The 6,000-nt window shown below is 38.3% G+C and overlaps 1 protein-coding gene across 1 annotated transcript in view; it reads left to right on the top strand.

The window, feature by feature from the left end:
- Window positions 1-4,062: 4,062 nt before the first annotated feature.
- LOC106730358 (casein kinase I-like) overlaps window positions 4,063-6,000 on the top strand; it is a 69,436-nt gene continuing 67,498 nt past the window's right edge. Inside the window, exon 1 of the mRNA XM_032475113.1 lies at window positions 4,063-4,191. The gene's annotated coding sequence lies outside the window, so the exon portion shown is untranslated. The remainder of the gene's footprint in view (window positions 4,192-6,000) is intronic.

Raw genomic sequence — 6,000 nt, 5'->3', positions numbered from 1 at the left:
AATATTGTTGTTACAGATTGCTAAAGCCTGAGATTTGGGTTAACAGTTGTTAGAACATTTTATAAAATCATGAAGGATTGGAAATAACAATGATAAAGAAGATGGCGTATAAATACATCATTCTTCAGATGTAAACTTTGAGCGCTACTTTGGTTTGGAAAAGGTAAGCACAGCATCATTATTTAATAGCAATGAGACTGAATCTACTGCGACAAAAATTCAAGAGCGTGGTGATTCAGTTCCCCAGAGGGCTTAATCATCTACAAATCTGAATTACCAGACTTAAGACACCTTACTCAGAATTCATTATGTAAGCCAATTACAGGAAGTGTATATGTGTTTCTAGTTTGGGGCAATATACTCAGATACAGGCCATTTTTTTTCATGTTTGGCTCTATAATCTTAAATCTGAGATCATAAGAATTCACTTACTTGACTAATTTACTTAGTAAGAATTAGTAATGTCCTCAGTCTAAATTTTCTATTGCCCAGACTAAACGTCAAAGACTGGTAGATGTGTCATAAGCCTTCAAGTGAAATTTGCACCAGAGAGGCTGTGTGTTTGGTGGAAACGTCCAGAACCTTGGTCTCAAATTTCAGCCCTGCCACTTCCTAGCTGCAAAATCTTGAACAGCTTGACTCTCACTGGGTTTTCATTTAATCATGTACAAAATGAGGGGTCTGTCCAGATGATCCCTAAAGGTTCATCTAGCTCAAAAACTCTATGATTCTATAAAGAAATTTCCGCCCTTTTCCACTTTTGTATATGGCAGCATAACACACGTATGACACCATGGCGGGAAAGAGCCAAGGAGCAGAATGGTACCTCTCACTCTTTCCTTTCTAAATAACTGACTGAACACCAAGGCCTTTTCTTCTGAATGGTTCCTGAGATGTCTTCAAACTTGGCCTTTTGTTATTTTTATACCAAGAGGAGAACAGCTAAATAGATTAAAATGAAAATAATAAGCAGGAAACAATTTACATCTATTTAAAATCAAGAGAAAAGCCAAATCTCCTATGCTGGCCAAACTGTAGGAAAGTAGTACCACCCATACATTTCGGATGTTGTCATTGGTCAGATCCTTTTTGAAGGCGTTTTGATACACATATGGAGAGTCATAAACCTGTTTTGACTCAGTAAACCCCCTATTCTAAGTTTATATTATAGGATTATTTTATTTCTCCAATTCTAAGACACTATCAACTTTAAGAAGCAACATCAATTAAATAATAACTTTTTACAGAGAAAAAAATATTGTCATCTTGATACCAAAATGTACCCTGATATATAATAAAGGAAGAAAAATGTGTATCTTAGAATTGAGGAAATATGAAAATTCAAAAGGAGAAAAATCCGTATGTATGAAGACATTAACAGCAGAGTTATTCATAATTTTAAAAAACTAGCATTTGCATCCAATAATAAGGAAATGATTAAATAAAGTATATTTATTATGTATAAATAGAATATAACATGGATATTAAAAATTTATGATGAAAGTGTAAGATCAAGGGAAAGTGTTTCTAAAATAATGCTACGTAGTGTATAAAATTTATAAATGTATAAAATACATATAGTTTGATAAACTTAGAAACAGTATGTTCATATGGATGAAACTTTGAAAGAACTCCAAACAAATGAAAATCATTATGTTGTTGAGGTACTGGAATTATGTATGCATTTTTAAATGTCCCTCATGTATTTTAAAAGCAATTTAATCACAAATAAAGGTTCTCCCAACATTCCTCTCTTGATAGGCAATCCCTTCCCTGCTTTTCCCTGGGCCCAGTTTTCTCCCCTCCTTGGCAGCGTGGGTAATTTAGATATTTCGCAGGGCAGCCGGGAAGAAGGCATGTTGCGATTTTCCGTAATGATACATAATGTGTTTACACAATCACTTCCGTTTTGCTTCATGAGTAAAGAGTATAATTATGTAGCCACTGAAGGCCAGAGCCAATAAAGCAATCACTCAACTGGCCCCAAGAATCCTGCCCAGACTTGCAGGAACTAAATTCTTTTCAGGGAGGGGAGGGGCTGGTGAGAATGCATCCTGGTCACTGGTAACAAACCTCAGCATCTTCAGGATTCTGGCATTTCTCTTTCCTCACCTGGTGCCGCAGCTCAGCCAGAACTCTAACTTCAGTCTAGGAGTTGTTATTTGCTATTTAGAACAATGACAGCCCTGAGGAATTTGTCTCATTACATTATAGCATGGAATAAATATATATGGGCATATCAATCACTGACTTTACATGTGTGATCTGCCTATGAAAACTCAAACTATGAAAATCCAAGACTCAAGCAGGTACAATACCTGTATCTCAGGGCCAAGAATCACCTCTCATTTTCCCTACTTTTTCATCTCTTGATCCATAAAGCTACCCAAACTGGCTTTAGCCCTGACTACTGCATGGAAGTGGCTCTCACCCAGAATATTAACATTCTGATCCTACAGTTTTAAAGAACTATTTTTAAACAGTTTATTTTGAAATGATTTCAAATGTATAGAAGATGTGCAAGAATAACACAGAACTCCCATACACACTTTACCCAGCTTCATCAGTTAATGTTTAATCCCACTGGCTTTCCCTCTCTCTTGTGTGTACGTAGCCCTTTTCCCAGTGACTCTTCAGTAATTTCTAAGAACAATGCCATTCTCTAACATAACCACAGGGAAATTCTCAAATTTAGAAAATTTAATAGTGATATATGGTACCACCATCTAGCATGCTGTTCTAATTCAAACTTGCTCAAGTCTCAATAATTTTTTAATTGAACTAAATTCTTTTTATTAATAGATTTTTTAAGAAACAGAATGGGTTAAAATTTGAAGTTTTAAAAACATCTGCAGTGCTTTTAGACCATATTTACTTTTTAAAAAAATTTGTTTTGGGTGGGGGAGGTAATTAGGTTTACTTTTTTAATGTTATTTTTTATAGGAGTTACTGGGGATTGAACCCAGGACCTTGTGCATGCTAAGCATGGCATGTGCTCTACCACTTGTGCTACACCCTCCCCCACCTAGACCATATTTATAATAATTATATAGACTTCTTAAATCAATTAACTTTTACACTCACCATCAGGACTTTTACCATGCACTTCTACGTCAAAAGTCTTCATTTTGATTAATCTTTCAGTCATTTATAGTCCACCCATGAGTGACTTTTTTCAGAGAGAGTCAATCTTTAGAGCCCATATATAAATGAGAATTATTTCTGTGGCTTTCTCCATGACTTGATACACTGAGTCACACACAGCCTCTCCCGTCAAAACTGTCTTGTGTATCCTGTTACTCTGACACTCAGGAGAAGCCTGCTTTTGTACTTTATGGATAACTTTTTTTTCTGAAGATCTATGACATTCTTCATCTCTGACATTTAGAACATTAGCTTTTCACATCCAGGTATTGAACAATTTTTGTCAATTTTGTGTTGACTGTGGTAGGGGCTTCTCACCTGAAAATGAAATATTTTTCTTCAGCTTGAGAAAACTGTATTCTCTTCTCCAAATATAGCTTCTCTTTCATTTGTTGCAGAATTTTCTTTTAGACATTAGCTCTCTAGTCTGTGTCTCTTACCTGTTTTTCTCAGGCTTTTACTACATAAATCTTAAGATAAAGGTGTTTATATTTTGAATTTTAATCTTACAAATGCAGTTCATCTTCTGGAAGAAGTTGGAACGCCCCATCAGCAGTGAATGAGATTAGCAGCCACCTTTCCCTGTCTTCTGATATATGATCCAATAAAATGTGTGCAAGTCACAGACTGAGGTAAAGTTTTTTGACGTTTGTTTTGTAGAACTGGGGGGCAGGCCGTAGGTGCCAACCAAATTTCTTGGGATTTGGAACTTTCAATTGCTTATGACAGATGTGGGCACCAGCGATCCATTCTCGGCCACATCTGCTAGGTCAGGCGGACGAGTTCGCGAAAGTGGCTGGAAGACGGCTGTGCTGTTCATGCGCGCGAGCCGTGAACGCCGGTCGTGTAGTGCCCGGATGTCTCGCGAGTACTGCCCAAATTCTCGCGTGTAGTGGCCGGATGTCTCGCGTGTGGTGCCCGGATGTCTCGCGGGTAGTTCCTGGCTGTCTCGCGGGTTGGTGAGTTGCGCGCCAGAGCAGGAAATGGCGGGCGCGAGGGCCTGACGCGAAGACGTGACCCGAGTCCGAAGTCTCTGGAGCCCACAAGGTACGACCCGGCTATGGGCCACACCTTGATAATGTTTTTTAGTAGTCGCTCCCCTCTCCTCCAACCCAAGACCCTATCCACGGTCACAGTTTATTATCATGTCTTTTTAGTCACCTTTAAGATGGAGGAGTTCCTCGCCCTTCTTGGCCTTTTATGACGTTGACATTGTTGGAGAATACAGGGCGGTTGTTTGTAACATAATGGGGGTTGTTTCATGTTTCCTCATGATTAGGATCAGCTTATAAATTTTTGAAGAATTTCACGTGATGTGGCATCCTTATTGGGACAGCGCATTGTATCGGGAGACATTTTGGTGTTAACTAACCGTTTCGTTAAGGTAGTGACTTCCGGGTTTCTCCACTGTAAAGCCTCCTTTTTCTCATTTGCAGTTAATATGAACTATTAATAAGAAAACACTTGGAGATTGTAAGCTACAGTGTACTTTTAGTTCCTGTGCCACCTGGATACTGCATAGGCACTTTTAATCACAACATGTCAAGAACCAGTCTCTTTACTTTCACCTCTGCTTTGCTCTTTCTAAATTTCCTCTTAGCTTGTGGTATCATCATCATCCACCCAGATTCCACAGCTAGAAATCTCAGGCATCTTTAACTTCTCCTTTTCCCTAACACCCAAACAACTAACAGGTCCTGCTGATTCTGTCTCAGAAACATCTCTCAAATCAAATGCGTCCTCTACTTCCATATTTCATCAGCCAGCCTCCTAAATGGTTTCTGTGCTTCCAGGGTTATTACCTCTGTCCTAGGCCATCCTCCATGCTCTGCCTAGAATTAATTTCCCTGAAACCTAACATTATCAGGCCACTCACTGCTCTGCTTAAAATCTGTCATTTACAATTATCTATTTGTTGGCCTCCCTTTTTATACAGAAAATTAATGTTCAGGATTTATAGAGTATCATCTAAGGCCGTATAATTAGGTCCAAATCCGCGTCTCTAGACCCCTATTCTGGTACTCCCCAGTTTTCCCCTAAACTTTGGCCCAAATGAGCTCATCATCCCCCAGATACTTCAGATTTGTTCTGAATCTTAGGCCTTAAGATGCCCTTCCTTCGTTTATTCCTATCATACTCTCACTCCTTTCTAGACCTCTCTCAGCTATAATCTTGTATTTGAAGATTTTCCTGTCTCCTTCCTCACAAGAATTAGTCCCCTTGTGCCCAGAACTATAAGCTCCTCAGTTATCAAGTCTGTTTCACATTCAGTGTCGTGCCCCAAGCACCTAGACAGTTCATGGTCAGTATTTAATAAATGTCTGAGTGAGTAAACAAAGAATCGTGCAGCTGACAGTAAGCCTCAACAGTTGTCTGAAGGACTGTGACCCTAAATGTAAAGCTTTGAATATAATTTATGAAAGTTAGAAACATAACTTACTATTGCTAGCCTCCACTGCATGACAGTTTCCATTTCCACGTGTGCTGATACGGGATGAGAAAGTTTCCAGTAGAGCCCAAGTTGTATCCTAGTTATAAAATAGAAATACTGTCTTTGAAACTGACTGCATCATGCCTTGGGGGTCTGAGGAAGTTACAATTCCCAAAATTGCTTAATACTCTGAGTTGATTTAGTTATCAGAATAACCTCTGTCATTCCTAAAACATTAATTAGAATAATGCATCTCAGTTAAGGGAGGTTTTTTGTTTTTTTTTTTTTAAATATATACCCTTCCATGTTCAGAAAAAAGAAGGGATATTGTGATTAACAAGGTTCTTACCATTATCAGAGATTTATTTCTTGAAGCATTTTCAGGTGACATTAATATACCAATGTAGAGTATTTTCCAAATAGTA

Source organism: Camelus ferus, chromosome X (genome assembly GCF_009834535.1).
Source record: "Camelus ferus isolate YT-003-E chromosome X, BCGSAC_Cfer_1.0, whole genome shotgun sequence".
NCBI classification, from domain to species: domain Eukaryota; kingdom Metazoa; phylum Chordata; class Mammalia; order Artiodactyla; family Camelidae; genus Camelus; species Camelus ferus.
The sequence above is the reverse complement of the archived record's forward strand: the minus strand, read 5'-3'. Positions and strand labels throughout refer to the sequence as shown.